Below are 17,435 nucleotides of genomic sequence, written 5' to 3'. Positions count from 1 at the left end.
ATCTGGCAAACTGGAGCATCATTTGGCCGCGTGAGACATCTTGCTTCCCTGAGGTCGGTGTTAGGGTGGGCTGATCTTCACTAGGCTGGGCTGAGGTGGGGGTGCACGGTGGGATGCAGGGAAGACACGGTTCACTTTAGAGGCACTCCCTAGTTCAGATGTATCTTCTAACTTCCTCAAGTTTCAGGCCACACAATTAAGGCCTTGCTAATAAGCCATCAGTCTTTGTCCCACAAAGAGCTCGGCAGGCCTCCCTCCTCCGTTGGGAGGGGATCAATGCCTTATCTCAGCTGGGCCTGTGTGCTGGGAAGGAGGGAAATGAAAGCACTTAATTAAGGCGCAGAGGAGCGGAAAGGGAACCAGGCCACGCCAGACGCATCATCTCTGGGTCCCGGGTATTCATCCCCTTCCCTTCCCGCCCCGCCCCGCCCCGCCCCTGAAGACAGCATGCAGCTGCAGATTCCAGGGAGAGTGCTGCTTAGGGGGGGCTACTGAAGCCATAGCCCTGTGTGAGGAACTCAGGATGAGAAGGTGAAGATCAGAGACTCTCAGAGCCCATCGACAGCTTGTCCCCACGGAACCCACCCGACTTTTCCCTGCCTAGCCCACTCCACCACCGATCCGGTCTGGCCCTGGCTGTGGGCAGCGAACTGGAATCTCGAGCTGAGGGAACTCTGCCATCCCGGGCATGGATTTCGTGTTCTTTCAGGTAAGAAAAGCTTTCTTGGCCTCATTTTTCCCTTGTGAATGGAATGCTTCTCCATGCTTCAGCAGGGAAGGGGCTGTGTGTGCTCAGCCATCCACAATTCCTCTCTAGGTCTTGGATATAAAATGCTTTCCGTAGGCCCCGTGCTTGAGCACATGATCACCAGCGGGTGGCGCTGTTTTTCGAGGCTGTGAACCATACAAAAGGTAGGGTCTTGCCTGGAGCGGCGATGAAAACCTTAGCTCCTAGAACTTTACAAAGTTGGAACACTCCGTTACCAGAACCCTCTAGCCTGTGTGAATTCTCCCTCTCTCACGCGAGTCTCTGTCCTCTGTGGGCCTGCCTGGTGCCTTCAGAAACCCCGCTGCCTCTGACCTAGGAGATTCCCTACCACTGGGGCTCCTGTTTAACTCTAGCCTTTCACATCCATCCCTGGACAGCAGGGGGCACCTTCTTAGTTCTGCGACTACCACAAGGCCTGCCTGCATTGCGGAGGGCAGATAATAGAGGATCCATAGAAATCTCGTTCAGCTTCCCTCGCTCTGGCTGCTGCATCCCATCCTCCCAAGCAATTTCAGCGCAGCAGGAGCGCAGGTTAGAAGGCATTTTTGTGCAATGGTCACACCTAGCATTGCCCTGCTTCTTCACCACCCAAGGGGACAGGAGTAGAGGGACCGAACAGTGTCTTTTCTTTTAAGCACGTTAAGCAAGTGTTCTGCCACTGAGCCACATCCTCAGATGGATAGCTTGAAATCAACTTGGGTAAGAATATTCACACCAGGGCCATTGGCAAGTGCTATAGATGACTACTCACGGTCACATCTGTTTTCCAGCACACCGCTGAAGTGGACAACACTCACCCTGTGGGCATCCTTTATTAAGGGGCTCAGACACTGCTGGGTATGAACCAGGTGACACTCATCCTGCCGGTGATCCTTTGTTGAAGAACTCAGGCACCACTGGGTAGACTGTCTTCCTTTCTGGTCCCTAGTTGACAAATCAGAGGTATGCCCCACAAGGACATTTTCCTTCTCCATGGCATGGCCAGGCCTCTGTTCGCACAGTGATGGCTAGCCAGTGGATACATCCTTGTATTGGATTTCTGTCTTCTCCAGTTTATTTGCTCTAGCCACAATGCTTATTTCTATAGACACATACTCTCCATAGACCGTCTTTTTGCAAGCTATTGTCCCAGTGCAATCTTGGACTCTCCCCTTAAGTACAGGCTATGTCTGTTTCCCCTGCCCAGAGCGAACCCTTTCTGTGCTTTTGTTCTTTAAGTTTTTCTAGTCCTGTGTCCAGGTGGGACTGTACAGAGTCTCCCCCTAGCAACAACTCTGATTTGCTTTCGAGCACCTTCAGTGGGTGTGTGGAAAGGACTTAAAAATAGTCCGTTGATTTAGGGGGTAAAAGAAACGTTTTTTGTGGTCTGAGTCTCACCTGTAAGTCTGTGGCCTAATACGCTCACTGCTTCCCTCTCTGGCTGATTTAGTTTCCATTTGCAAGTGTAACCACCACCTGTGTTGCCTCCTATGAACTGTGTTTCTCTCGCTATTTCCCAGTCACAGATGCCCAGGGACCTTAGCACCCAGTCCCGGGCCGTTTATCCTCCAGTCGTCTCTGCAGCTCTTTCCAGAACATGTGTTATACGTCTTCATTCCGGGCTTCTAACTCAAAGCTGCTCAAACTGTGCTCACTGACGTGTGATCTGTGACTCAGTTTCCTGTTTTCAGTGGATGGATTAATTGCGTGGATTGTAATTACATGAGCGGGTTTGGTGACAGCTGGAAAGATTTCTAGTTAACTGGGTCATGGACAGTAGCTATGGAGGGCCAGTGCTTGTTGCTTTGAGGTAGATTGAAAAAAAAAATCAGGTTGAACAGAGGGCACTCTTCTCTCTGTCCCTTTACTAAAGAACAGCAGGATCAGAGGGCTTAGCAGGGACAATTATTTATTAATCAGATGATCTTAGAGAGACTACATTATTCAGGAGCAAGCGCTGGCAGAAGAGGAAGCCAGAGAGGTTTGAAGAGGGCGAGTGACTCAGTGATGCTCCATGGCTGACTTTGAATATGGAAGAGACTGTGGACCAGGGAGTAGGGCTGGCCTTCAAAGATGGCTATGACCAACAAGTAAGTGGCAAGGACACGAGGGCTTCAGCCCTATAATTTGGCGACAGCCTGAAGGACGGTGGACATGACTCTTCTCATTTCGATTCTTCCAGTAGAAGATCTGGCCAAGCCTCAGCCTGGACTTCTTACCTGAGATAATAAATAGGTATTTTTTTAGACTGTATTAAGTCTGTGATCGTTTGTTATGGCAGCAGTAGGTTACCTATATTCTCATGGAGGGCTGTATGAGCACAAGAAAAAAACAAAACAAAACAAAACAAAACAAAACACCTTCAAACCACTGAGCTTTCAGGGCCTGCCTGTGGTAGCAGCCAAGGATGGGAACACTGACTAATACAAGATTCATTAGCTGCCAGCCCCTCTGCAGCCTGGAGGCCAAGAGAAGGAAAGGTTGGGAAGCATGTGAGGACAGTCTCAATAGGGATGAATGTAGTATCAGCTATAACAAAATGCCCAAGACTGCACATTTTATAAAGATAAGAGGTTTTAGAGATGGAAATTTCAAACAGCATTATACTGGCTCTGGTGAAGGACACCTTGGGTGAATCACAACATGGTGGAATCAGAGGAGTGACCCTGTGGAAAAATAGGACGCCAGGTAGCTGGGAAGGGCCAGCCTTACTGCTGTAGAACATCACACGTAGGAACCCACTGGGGTTCCCTAAGATCTACCTTAACGTCTTCCAAGAGTGTGGCTCCTCCCCCATCAATGGCATAATTCTCCGTTAGGACCTACTTCTTTCGTGTGTATGTATATGTAGGCATGTGTGGGTGCACATGCATGTGTGTGGAGGCCAGAGGACAACCTCAGGGTCATTCCTTGGGAATATCACTTGTTCTTTTGGGACAGGATCTCTTCCTGACCTGCTGCTTGCCTGCTAGGCTAGGTTGACTGGACAGTGAGCCCCAGGGGCCTCTTTGTCTTTGCCTCCCCGGTGGCTGGGATTACAGATGTGTACTTCCATGCCTGGTTTCCTTGTGTGAGTAATAGGGGTCCAAACTCATGCTTGTATGGCAAGCACTTCCCTAGCCGAAGGCCCTGCTTCTTAGAGGTCTTTCCACCTCCTCACTGCCAGCCTGAAGATGAGACCCTCAACACACAAACTCTTGGGGAATAAACCATATTCAAATCACTGCAGGTGCTCAACTGAAGTGGGACCACCATCTCCAGAACTTCCAGAGGCAGGAAAGTGGGCCAAGAAGAGCCCTGCAGACAAATGAGAGGTCCACGCGGAGCATCACACAAGCCAGATCAGGCCGGAACCTCAGCCTCCTTGTTTGTGCGGTGTGGGTATGAGTGGAATGCTGCACGTGGCTGTGCCTGTACCACACGCATGAGTGCGCGGGCACCACATGCCTGCTTGTAGCTGGCTCCTCATCTCCAGCCCCTGGACCTCCAGGGTTAACGCTCCGCTCAGGCGCTGGGAAGTGCAGCCACTCCACGTTGGTAATTGAAATCAATTTCTCAGCCTTATCTTTAGGAAACCTATATAGTGTAGACTGTAATCTGAAAGCTTGAGCCCGGGCAACTTTTAAATGAAAATCCTCTGCCCCGGAGGGTGGGGGGGGGGAAGAGGAAGAAAGGAACAAGTGGCTCGCTTCTTGTCACAATTTCTCAAGCACAAGTGGGTGGGGGTGGGGCTCTTGCATTTTTCTTTGGGCGGTTAGCTATGAGCGTGTGACAGCTGGAGGATCTGTGAGTGCGTGTGTGGGTGAAGATGTGAGTGCTGGTGGGGTGCAGTAGTGTGCATCCATTTTGGTGATGAAGTGTTTACACGCATGTGTGTGTGTGTGTGTGTATGTGCGCGCGTGAGCACGTGCATGAGCACATGCACCCAAGAATGGACACGTGTCTTTCTGTGTTTGTCTTTGCCTCTAAACCTGGGAACTTATGCATGAGAGAGGCGGGAGATGGCTGTAAATATGTATGCAGGTGCATGGGATAATTCACAGGCTTGTAAGTGACCAGGACACTGATACATGCACATGGTACTCATTTCAGAGGGTGTCAGCCAGCGGGCCATCACCTCTGCATTCTCCTGGTCCCAGAACAGCTACTCTCTTTGCTACCTCCAGTGGCTTTATCACCTTGCCATTCCCTCCTCGACACTCCCCCTGCCCCTGACTTTCCTGTACCCATAAGGAGAACTAGCCTCCCATTGGCTACTCGAAAGGTTTCACCATCATCCTTCCTGTTGTCTGAAGCCTCCCCAGCTTCACTAAGGAATGGCATGCCAGTGTGCAGGAAGCCTGACTTGCCTCGAATCTGCAGGCCTGGTCACTGGGCATCCCTTATTGGTCTCTATGAAGGTGGGGAATGAGGCAGGAGGGTGCTGAGACCTCTCCCTGAAGCCTCCAGGTAGGGCAGAGAGCAGGTGCATGCTCCTGTGTCACAGCCCACGAGGGTGAGGGCAGCTCCTCCTTTTGTCACTGACCCCTACCCCAGCAGAGGGTTCCCGGCTCTCCTTGAAGCCCCATGGATTTCTCATTTGAAGTCAATCAGCCTTGAAATCCTTGCCCGTCCTGCAGAGTAATTGTGGAGCTGGTAATCAATGCCAGACACTGCTCAGCTGCCCGGGGTGGGGGTGATGGAGGCACAGCGTCCCTGGGCTCCAGCTAAGCCTGGAAGAGAGAGTGACAGCAGGATCAGAGGGGCCCAGCCCAGAAGCAGCCTCACCCCGGGCTCAGACCTTCAGTTCTGATGGGCAGGGACTGGGAGGGAGGCTGGAGGACCTTTTGGCAATGGCCTTCCAGGGGCAGAGTGGCCCAAGTAGCATGCACCTTGCTGGCCCTGGGGACAAGCAGGAAGTTGGGAGTGGATACAGAGGCCACTTTATGGAAAGCCAGAAAAGCAGCTTTGGGTCTGTGATGACTCATCATTAGCCACGGAGGGTCTGAGACCCACACCTCTACCTGCTCACTTACTTCAGGTCCCAGAGGGTCCCTGGACCTAATGACATGTGTTCTGGTAAGTGGCAGAGACGCTGGTGTATTGGCAATGGTGGCAGCAGCTATGGGTTGAGTCAAGGTGATAAGGCTGAGGGGGGCAATGTGGAGCTGGGGGGATTGGGTGATTTGAGGAAGCATGGGGGTGACTGGGGAGGGGAGGCTGAGACGGGGTGGCCGTGGCTGGGGAGTGGGGATGGAGGTACTTGATGGTGATTGTGGCAGGGATGATGACGGTGGTGGAGAGCAGAGCAGAGCAGAGGACGAGGACTTCTGGGAAGGAAATCAGAGGAAGGGTGTGGACTCAAGGCTGTGTGGGACCACTGGGCACAAGCCACAGGAATGGAGGAGGGAGTTGGATTCAGAGCTGAGACATGCAGGAGATGGCCGAGCTAGACCTGATTTGGTCAGGTGGGGAAGCTGCAGAGGTCTTAAAAAATGCCCAGTCGCTAAAGTTTGACAGTGCGTCATCTTCTCAGTGGCCACATGTGCTGTAGGGAAGCTCAGATCCTCCAAGGGGCTGGAAGTAGAGGCATGGACAGACACAGCAGGGGCAGGGATGTTCTGAAGAGCGTGGGTGGCTCAGGACAGAAGGCACAGGAATGGGGAGCAGACGCAGCAGACTGATGGCTGCCACTGAGTGCCACGGGCAGGAGGCACAGAGACCTAGAAAAACAGAGAAGCGGTAGGCAAGATGGCTCAATGAGTAAAGGTGCTTACCACTAAGTTGGACGACCTGCATTCAATCCTCAGGACTTACACAGCAGAAAGGAGAGAACTTGCACAAGTTGTCCTCTGACCTTCACAACCATGCTCTGACATGTGCACCCCTACACATAAACAAACAAACAAACAAACAAACAAACAAACGTAATAAAAAGTTTTAGAGAAATGGATGGAAGGAGGGGGAAAGGAACAAATCAAAAGACACTCAGAGAGGGCAGGCAGACACACAGCATAGAGACAAGCGCGCACACACAGCACAGAGGCAGGCACACACAACACAGAGGCAGGCACACACAACACAGAGGCAGGCACACAAACAACACAGAGGCAGGTACACACACACACACAGCACAGCAGCACAGAGGCAGGCACACACAACACAGAGGCAGGCACACACACACACACAGCACAGCAGCACAGAGGTAGGCGCACACAACACAGAGGCAGGCACACACACACCACAGAGGCAGGCACACACATAGCACAAGGGGCAGGCAGGCACACACAACACACACACACACACACACACACACACACACACTCATGCACAGACAGACAAGGACATACATGACCACATGAGTCCAGCTCTGGGTTGGTGCAGTAGGAAACACATCCTCACAGAGAGAAATGCCAATGTTTATCCGCCCTCTTTACTCGATGGATAAGCATTAGACCAAGGCAAAGTGGCAGAGCACAGGGCTGGCTGAGCAGAGCCGCCCTGTCTACCAAGCACCTGCCCATCAGGCTGGGGGATTTTTGGGAGATCAGTGGGGTCTTGGAGACCTGCCTTATTTCTGGGCCTCTGATGTCTGCCCCATGCTGGTGGGTAGTGTCCTGGCACTGTGGGTGGGCTTTGCTGGGGAAGGCTCTGTTGGAGGGAGAGAGGGAAGGAGGACGGAGGAAACAAGTCACAAGTCAAGGAGGTCAGAGGATGCCCTCCCAACCCATTGCTCTTCTGACCCATGTGTGGCAGGGATGCAGCTGTTCTTTCTCTCCCTGGGACACTTTTTGAAGCATGACCTCTAGAGGGCACTGGACCCAGAAAGAAGGCCCCTTGGAGACCCCTGGACAAGCCCAGTGTCCAGTAGCAGCTTAGGGGGGCAGTGTCAGGCGTGGGGTGACACTGTAAGTCAGAGTAGTTTGGTGCATAAAAATCTGGAAACATGAGTCTATGAATTGTAATCGAGCATGACGAGATCTCATCAACAGAAGTAAATATGAAATGCAAGAGGATGGGACGCGCAGCCATTTTCTGCTCTTCACCCATCCCCACTCTGTCTGCAGATCCTCTCCAGTGTTATACGCCACACATACCATATCAGCCCTGTGCGGCTCTGGAGGCCATTTGACCACTGAGTCCTTCACGTTCCTGCTTAAGGACCCTGTCAGTTGCCTGTCTTCCAGCCTTGTGGCTGACCACTCTACCTTCACTGTTTGGCATAGATTCTTGGTTGGAAGACTCTCGAGTCTAATTCTGATGCCCACTATAGGCCTGGAGCTGGTGACAGATGGTACCTGTTTACTGTCTGAGTCTTGCTGAACTCTGTCCCTAGCCTGTCTTCTTGCAGACATGTTGAGAGCCTTTGCTACATTTAATCTGTAAGCTCCAAGACGGGGCTGGAGCAGACTGAATTTTGCAAATTTATTTGGCCCCTATCAGTTTTGTTCTTGGTATCAGCATCTCCTGGCTTTAGCCTGTTTCCCTGGGATAATGTTGGGCTAAGGTTTATAAGCCTAAGTGGAAGGCCCTTGGGACTCTAGTTTGGGAGGCAGGCAGAAGTGTCACATCTTTTTGAACTTTTGAAAGGAGCAGTGACTCATGGGCAGGGAGGGACGGATGAAGGGAGGGAGAGAAGGAGGGAGGGAGGGAGGGAGGGGGAGAGAGGGGGGAGAGAGAGAGAGAGAGAGAGAGAGAGAGAGAGAGAGAGAGAGAGAGAGAGAGAGAACATGAATGAATGTGGTACCAGGGGAGTGGTCACTGAGCACCTCAGAGTGGCAGCGTCCCCTATTTCCCATTGGGCAGAGTATAGAGGTCACCCTGGAAGCCCCTCACCCAGGCAGGGCCACCAACAGACTCATTTGGAAAAGGTCTTGGCTTCATGCAAGGATATCAGGGATTCCCCGATTTTTACATTATGATCCTACAATCCCATTGGGGGGAAACACAGCTCATGGGGAGGCATACTCAGGGGCATGAACACACACTGCTTGTGGACGTTGTACATCGTGGTGCGGAGCCTAGTGCGCACCACGATGTACAACGTCCACAAGCAGTCTCTCTCTCTCTCTCCCTCTCCCTCTCCCTCTCCCTCTCCCTCTCCCTCTCCCTCTCCCTCTCCCTCTCCCTCTCCCTCTCCCTCCCTCTCTCCTTTCTTTTTTTCCTTTTCTTATTCATCTCTCTCTCTCTCTCTCTCTCTCTCCCTCTCCCTCTCCCTCTCCCTCTCCCTCTCCCTCTCCCCCCCCCTTCTCTTTCTCTCTCAGGAAAAGTGAAGAGATTTCTTTCAGAGGTAACAGAATTTTTTCCCGTAGTCCTGGGGATTGACTCCACAGCCCTGTCATGTTAGGCAAATGGTCTACCACTGAGCTGTAATCTCCACTTTTCTCTTCCTTTTTCTTTTGAGACAGGATCTTGCTAAACTTCCTAGGCTAGCCTTGACCTCTCTCTGGATGGAGCCAAAGCTGGGACTTGAAGTTGGGATCCTCCTGCCTCACCCTTTCAAGTAGCTGGGATGGAAAGCTTAAACCAGCGGATGGGGGGTATCTTAGAAATTACGGCTCTTAATCCAACAGCTCTGGGTTAATGACAAGGAAGATCTGCCTGAGTGGACCTGGCTGAGTCAGGTGAGGCTCTGCAGGTGGAAGAGGGGTGGGGCTCGCCTGCCATGAGCTCCCCATATACAAGCAAATATGGTTCTAGGTGAACTTGGAAGAGGAGCTTAGTACAGCTTGATCAACGTCTCCATTGTGAGAGGCTGTGTTAGGTCTCCTGGCCCGTGGACACCAGAATATGATATTTGTTATTCTAAAGTGTTGTTCTGTGGAACTGAACAATGCAGTAGCAGAACACATACCTCAATGTCTCTTGTGACCAAGGCACATAGCTATAGACAAAAGCAATCATTTCTATGCAGGCATCATACATGCAGACATTCATGTATCCACTTACACACTCATTATAGGCACACATTTACACACACTATACAATACTCACACACATGAATATATGTAAACATAAATAAATATGTAAATGTTCTTAGATGTACATGCATACACCTCCTAACATGGATGGAGGCATGTAAAATCTATGCAAACATTCCTATTCACCTGAACGCAGATATGGGTGCCTACACATGTTCACACATCATAACAGTGACAACATGCTGGTTGCTTTGTGTGAGCTGGCCGCCGCTCTGAGTTCTTCAGGCCTACTAACCCAACGAATTGGTAGCTACCCAGATGCATACATGTGGTCTACGCACTCTGATCTGTGTGATCAAACTTCTGTAAGATAACACACTGTCCTGAGACACAAAGGACAAGGGAAAGAAGCTCTCAGGTACAGCAGGCTCCCTGGTTGTTTCTGGGGAGCATGCCCGGCTCCCTCTAGCACCTGCAACTCAACCCAGGCACTCTCACACCGGTCCAGATCACCCACATGTACATCTCAGTTTCTCCACTAGGTGGCGCTAAATTGGCACCTTGAGTTTGATGGGCAGGCCACTCCCACTTCCATTGAGTGTGTGTCTGGGAGGGGGCAGGGCAGAGCTTGCGTCTTGGGTGAGGAGAGGAGCAAACACTACTGGCCACTATAGTCCCATCTTCCATCTGCCCTTTTACTTCAACATAGTCCAGTATGTCCTTGGAATCCCAGCTCCGGAGGCCATTGCCATTGTCCTCAGTCCACAGCTGAGAGTGCTGGCCAGTCCTGGTCTTGCCTGACAAGCCCCTGCCAAAGACACCCGCTCAGCTTTTACTAATTTGTTTTTAAAAACCCTTATGCACCATTCACTGCACCCAAGGGACTGTCCAAAGTGCCTCATGAGTGTCAACTCACATGGTCCCCGTAATAACCTTAGGAGGCAAGACTTTAAAATTTTTTATTGCTATTTATTTATTCATTTATAGTGTGTGTGTGTGTGTGTGTGTGCGCGCGCGTGTGCGTGTGTGTGTGTGTGCGCGCGCGCACACGCACGCGCGCAGGTGCCCCTGAAGCCAGCTGACATGGGTACTGGGAACCAAATTTGGATCCTTTGAAAGAGGAGCAAGTAGCTGAGTGATGGCTGCCTCCTAACCCTTAGGTAGGAACACAGTAGCAAGTGTAGGATCAGAGTTGAGGTAGCTTGCCCAAGCTCACATAGCCCATAAGTGATGGAAGGATAACCATCCTTCATCCCATTTTAGAGACTACGAGTAACCTAGCACCGACGTCAGCGGGTCTAGAGGAGCCTGGCCTTGAACCTGGCGTTCAAGCCTAGGGGCAGTTTTCTCCGTGGAGCATGGGGTGAATCCGGATGAAAGCTTAGTCTGTTGATGATTTAATGATCTGCGACAGGAAAACCCCTGTCATGTGCTGCTTCAGCTGCCTCTCCATAGGGCTTGCGGGACCCCAGAAGCCACTTCTTGGCCAAGGGGGCGCTGTTTTTAGGGGTTTCATGTGGAATCTACAGAAAGACATAAAAGGCAGGGCCGGCTCACAGCTGATGCCCCGCTGTGGGTGAGTCTATAGACTCAGACGGCGGAATGGGCCTTTTACAAGATACACAACCCATTCTACACTCAATTGCATCCCATAAATCAGGTTAACCTTTTCAGCGCGGCTCGGGGAAAATTTAATTACTCATATCGGAGCACATGACCTTTTTCCTGGCCAGCACGAGGCAAGCCGCTGGGGAGTGCTGGCTTCCTGTCCTTCGCGTTACAGCAGCCTGGCCTCCAGGAACCCACCCAGGGCCCCACAGTCAGCCAGGGGCAGCAGCTACCTGTGGGCTTGCCAGAGATATTTCCACGGGGTTTCCCAGTGTCCTTTAACCCCAGCAGAGACTGTGTTCTCATTAAGCTACCCACAGGGTGCATGTCGGGAATGTCCTCTTGGGGAGCCTGGCTTCACTGGGGAGGGGAGGGATGAGGGGAAAGGACAAATGGTTAAAGGTTCTGTGTTGCCTCCTGGGAGACCTTCCATAGAAACCGGAGAGAATCCAGCCGAGCTTCTTTTGGTTGATTTCCCTAATAGGGTCTACCGCTGGCCTTGTAGGTCAGTCCACAACATTCACAAAGGGCCGTCTCCCACCCAAGCAAAGCGGACATCTCAGCAAACGGCGGTCTATCACCCGCTGAGTAGACAGCCACGCAGGCAGTTTGCATTGGAATTTACATTTTTCTTATGCAGCTCTGGGGAATAAGGGTAAAAGGGTACAAGTCCTCTAGAGACTTCTAGAGACTTATAGTTCAGCTGGGACATGAGACTCACAGTGCAGATTTACTGAGTAGGTGAGGCAGGCTCTCAACCAAACCTGGAATGGTTTAGTTTTTTTGGTTTTTCGAGACAGGGTTTCTCTGTGTAGCCCTGGCTGTCCTGGAACTCACTCTGTAGACCAGGCTGGCCTCGAACTCAGAAATCCACCTGCCTCTGCCTCCCAAGTGTTGGGAAGGTTTAGTTCTTAAAGGGCCGGTCAGCGCGTGCTTGTGTGTCTGTGCGCGTGCGTGCGTGCGTGCGTGTGTGCATGTGTGCGTGCGTGTGTGTGTGTGTGTGTGTGTGTGTGTGTTTGCGCTTGCGCGTGCGTGATCGTGTATGTATGTATGTATGTATGCATGTATGTATACATGTATACAGGTGTACATTCATGTCCAGATGAGCATGCACATATATGTAGAAGCTAGAGGTCAAGCTTCGTCCACCTTGTGCTTTGAGACAGGTCTCTCATTGGCCCAGAGCTCTCCAGACTGGGTCTCTCATTGGCTGAGACTAGGCTGGCCAGTCAATGAGCTCCAAGAATTTCCATGCTTCTGCCTCTCCAGAGCTGGAACCACTATGCCTGGCTTTTTACTTGAATGCTGGTGACCAAACTCTGATCCTCATATTTTCCACGTAAGCACTTCACCAAGAGAGCCATCTCTCCGTGTCCCCCCCCCCCCCCCCGTGCCTGTGATTGTCGTTTGCTGGCAACATAGGCAAGGTATTTTGGGGAAAGTAGTCCTTTGACCGTTATCCCGACCACAGATGCATGTCCAGGTGAGGAGAGGGTGGGGGATTCAGAGTTTTGCCTTTGAGCCCGAATAACTTTAAAAATGTGAAACCTGGCTCTGCTCCTTGGGCAGACTACCTAAACCTGGAGCGTTCATTTTGTTGTTCTTAATCAAAGTGAAAGGCAAGGCATTGTAAGAGCTGCCTCTCAGAGCAGCCGTGGGAAGTCACGGGATAATGCCTGGAGAGTGCTTTGCACGGTGCCTGGTACTTAGCAAATGTTCATTAAACACCAACTGTAGTAATTACCGTGATCAGCTGCCAGTATGACTCTTGGCGGCCTGGTGAGCCCAGTTCTGAACCCGATCTGGAGGAAGTGTGTGCTTTGGAGGAAGTGTTTCAGAGCTCCTGGAGCTGGGTGTGCAGGTTCATGCTCGGGGGTCCAGCCCTTGGGGGCTAGAGGCAAGACGGTGAGTTTGAAGGCAGCCCAGTCTACACAGTGAGCTCCACCCTAGGCTTGGCTATGCCACAAGACCCTGCCTTGGACTGGAGAGATGACTCAGTGGTTAAGAGCACTGAGTTTGAAGGCAACCCAGTCTACACAGTGAGCTCCACCCTTGGCTTGGCTATGCAACAAGACCCTGCCTGGGGCTGGAGAGATTGCTCAGTGCTTAAGAGCACTGAGTGCTCTTCCACTCAGTGCTTGAGGTCCCAAGTTCAATTCCCAGCAACCACATGGTGGCTCACAACCATCTGTAATGGGATCTGGTGCCCTCATTGGGTATGTCTGAAGACAGCTACAGTGTATTCATATACATAAAATAAATCTTAAAAAAAAAAGACCCTGCATACAAAACATGAAACCAAAAGCACGCCTAGGAAAGTACATTGATTGCCAGTTAGCTTGGGTCCGCACTGAGGTGTTTGTGCCTCTGATCTTGAGCAAGCAGTAGTGTCTCATTGTCTTGGTTCTGTCAAGGAGAACGATGCTCAGTTTCTGGCCCTGTTAATAGAGGAGGCAGGCCTTCCTTCTTTCTTCTCATTCCCCCAGTGGGTTGGTGCTCTCGATCCCACCAGCAGGTTGTTCGTCTGGAGGCCACCTGTGCCCTGTGCCTAGGGATTCTTGGGGTAGAGGAGCCACGGCGGGTGGAGGTGAAGAGCTAAATGAAAGCAGAGGAAGTGTGGACCACAGGTCTTGCATGAGAAGATGCATGGAGGGGCAGGCCATACAGAGCGTTAGAAGATGGCATAGGTACAGGATGCCAGAGAGGCAGCTGGGGCACGGTGGGGCTGCTGGGGGCAGATGTAAGCCCAATTAGAAATGGAGGGGACTGCAGGGAGGAAGCAGACTGACATCTGTCATGAGTCCCTGGTCCCATCTTCAGCCCACATGACCCCATAGCTTCCTTTAGTTCTTGTCGCCTGCGTTCCCGAGACTGTGAGATGGATTGACCCACAGGCAGCCAGTCACATCCTTGAGTTCTAGACCTGCATAGCCATGAGGAAGTCGGTGGCCTCACCCTTGGATAACTGCAGGAGCCTCATTTAGCTCACGCCAACCCTAAACTTCTTCCTCTGTGTCATTTGCCTGAGAACTGCCAGTCATTCCTAAGGGCTAGTGCCTGCACCCATATTGCTGAGACTCTGTCCCAAGCCATGGCTGATTGGACTCAAGCTTGGCTGCTGAGATTTTCTGTCTACTGACCAGCGAGGGCCGGTTTGTCAGTGGCAGTGGCACTGTGCATGGGGGAGTAGGGAAGAGTCCCCTTTGGTTGTCAGGTGCACAGGGAAACTAAAGGGCAAGTGGAAATTCCAGGCCGATGGAGGGAGGAGGCTTCTGTTGGCTTTCCAGTCCTTTGGCGGTTGGGCCCTGGTTCTGCACCAAACATCCCCATATCCTTGGAGCAGCCCACTTTACTGGGTTCTGTTTTGTCCTTTGGGCTAGGTGTTTGGCCACTTGAAAAACATTCCTATAGCTGTTAGGTTGAGGAGTGTGTCCTGGCCATGGGGGAGGAGATGAGGGAGGATGAGGGGGGAAGGAAAGAAGGGTAAATGAAGGAGACCTAGTTTCATGTGTACATCTGTGTATGCCTTCGGAGGTTGAGAAGGATAACCTCCGACCTGCAGGTTGTGTTTGTGTGTGTGACATGGCCAGGAGGACACTGAATGAGACTAGATCTTGTGTTTAGGGCTGATCAACTGTTTCTATCACTTCAGAGATAGGATGTGGGAGATGGGCGGCAGTCCCAGGGGAGAGAACAAGGAGACCACAGAGATGATTGTAAGTCCATGGAGACAGGATAAGGCTTTTCCTTTTGATCCCAGGTCTGAATCTCCAGCTGAGAATACTGGGAGACAGCAGGACCATGTGACACAGAGCCTGCCCTGGGCCTTCCCCATCTATGGCCATGCTGTACAGCCGGGAGGAAACTCTCTTCTAACCCAAGGGGTCTTTTCTGTGGGGATTGCGTGGAGCTCAAGAAAAGCCCCGTGGTTGATCAGGCACTGACCTTGACCTGCCTCTTGCCCTTTCAGCCCCCAGACACACACAGTAACACACAACCACACGACACACAGACATACAGACATGCCTTCTCTATCACACACACTGACATGTAATAAAGTTACAGGGAAACACACACACATATACAGACATACACACAGTAATCCTTTTGTAACCATAGACACCTAGGCACACTGAAACACAGGCGTGGGCACATAGTGTGCATAATAACACAGAGAAACCTGCACGTATGTGGGCAGACACCAACACAAAGATCCAGACAATGTACAAAACATGAGAGTATAAGGATGCACTGTAACCCTGAAATACACAGACACCCACAAGCACTGACTGGTACAGATGACAGACATGCCTGGTCACAGACCTCAGACACTTGCAGACATGCAGAGGCCACCTTGGTCAGCAGATATGCATCATGAACACCCATGTGCATGCCAGGCACATATATGTCCACAGGCATAACACCATGAAAACATGGCCTGGATCCTTAGGTGGCTCTGGTAGATAGGGCTCACACTGGCTGGGTCTTGAGGACCACTCTCCAGGAAGCTTTTCCTTTCATACCTGGAGAAAATACTGCTCAAGGGTGGGAATGAATTGTTCTGCATTGTCAGTCCCTGCAGCGGCATCTGTGCTGAGCAGGCTCCTGGGAGTGGGAGGGAAGTCGGTCGTTCACTTGGCCTTCAGGGGTGGGGTGGGCATGGCGGGATTCCTGGACAGGGCCAGCACTGAGGAGGGCCAGGCAGGTGTGTGAGGAGCAATAGAACAGGGGTCCATTCTAGGCTGAGGGTCAAGCCTGGCTTGCCTGGTACAGAAAACAGGGCTTTCTTGGACCTGACTGGGGCTAAGGCCTAGCCAAGCCCTTATTCAGAACCACAAGTCTTTAGCCTGAGCCTGGGCCTGGAGATTTGACAGTGACTGTGTTTGCGTGTACAAGTGTGCATCCATGTGCATGCATACATGTGGGCATACATACCTATATTTGAGCACATGCCTGAAGTCATGCCCATGTATGCACTGCTTTAAGTGTGCAAATGCACGTGTATGCACATGGACACACATGTGTGTAGGCTTGGTGTATTTGTATGTGTGTGTACTAAGATGTGCCTATGTGCATATCTGCACGTCTGCGGTTGTATGGCTGTGCTTAGACAAGGATGCTGTCTTCTGAGCCTGCCAACACTGCTGTCGCTGTGTGTACCTCAGCCTGGGGCAGCTCTAGATGTTGTTCCAACATTCCTTATTCACTGCAGAAAAATCAAACAAACAAATGAAAAATTAACGCCATTGTTAGCCAGGGATGCCCCCAAGCGGCTGAAGCTGCCTCCAGTCAGCCCAGCTGGCGCAGATGGTGGAGGCTCCAGGGCTCACCTTGGGCCTTGGCACCAGCACAGATAGGCTCAGCGGTGGGCTGGAGAGAGGGGGCTGTTGTGGGTTGCTAGGTCCAGGATGCAACTAGGAAAGCTGTCAGGGCCTCAAGGGAGTGTCTGTCTCTTCTAGGCACGTCTGCCCAAGCATCTCCTATGGTTCCAGGGTAGGAAGGCAGGATGAATGAGGTGCCTAGGATATAACAGCTAGCACTGGGCAGTGTTAGCCTGGCTGACGTAGACATATGATTCCTTTATATTAACAGCATTTGGCAGAGCAGGAAACTGAGGCTCAGAGAAGTTGGTTAGGCTTCTCATTGCTATGAAGCTTGTGTGTTGAGGCAGTGAGGCAGTGGGCCATCTCGAAAGTCCCTTTAGCTTGGGGACTTCTCACTACACGGTGATACATGTGGTGATGAGTTAGAGATGGCTGCAAAGTTTCCGCCATTTTCCCCATGGAAAGGTGGCATCTAGTCTCCTAGCTGTGGATTAGGGCTGGGCTTAGAGACTTCCCAGGGCTGGCTGTGGCAAGCCTCACAGCTTCTTAACCTATCGGGAACCTCTCTTGGAACTCCGAGTCACCACATGGGAGGTCCTGTGATCTGAGGCTGTCCTGTGTAGAAGCTACGCGTGGGTGTGTGATGAAGGTTGTGACTGAGCCAGCTGCTTGTGGTACCAGGCGCGTGAGGAGTCATCTTGGACCTAGATTAGCTTTCTCTCCTATGGAAGCTGCCATTTCTGTCCCAGTGGCTCCGAAGAAAATTACCCAGCTGGGGGGCAGCCTGGATTTCGCTCTTCCTTCCTTCCTTCCTTCCTTCCTCCCTCCCTCCCTCCCTCCCTTCCTTCCTTCCTT

General features: G+C 51.6%; 1 long non-coding RNA gene across 1 annotated transcript in view; it reads left to right on the top strand.

Moving 5' to 3' along the window:
- Positions 1–371: 371 nt before the first annotated feature.
- The window catches only part of LOC110293686, a 35,152-nt gene continuing 18,088 nt past the window's right edge, over positions 372–17,435 (top strand). The window contains exons 1-2 of the long non-coding RNA XR_002377838.2: positions 372–709; positions 818–912. This is a non-coding gene — a long non-coding RNA (uncharacterized LOC110293686). The remainder of the gene's footprint in view (positions 710–817; positions 913–17,435) is intronic.

This window comes from Mus caroli, chromosome 4 (assembly GCF_900094665.2).
Source record: "Mus caroli chromosome 4, CAROLI_EIJ_v1.1, whole genome shotgun sequence".
Taxonomy (NCBI): Eukaryota; Metazoa; Chordata; class Mammalia; order Rodentia; family Muridae; genus Mus; species Mus caroli.
The sequence above is the reverse complement of the archived record's forward strand: the minus strand, read 5'-3'. Positions and strand labels throughout refer to the sequence as shown.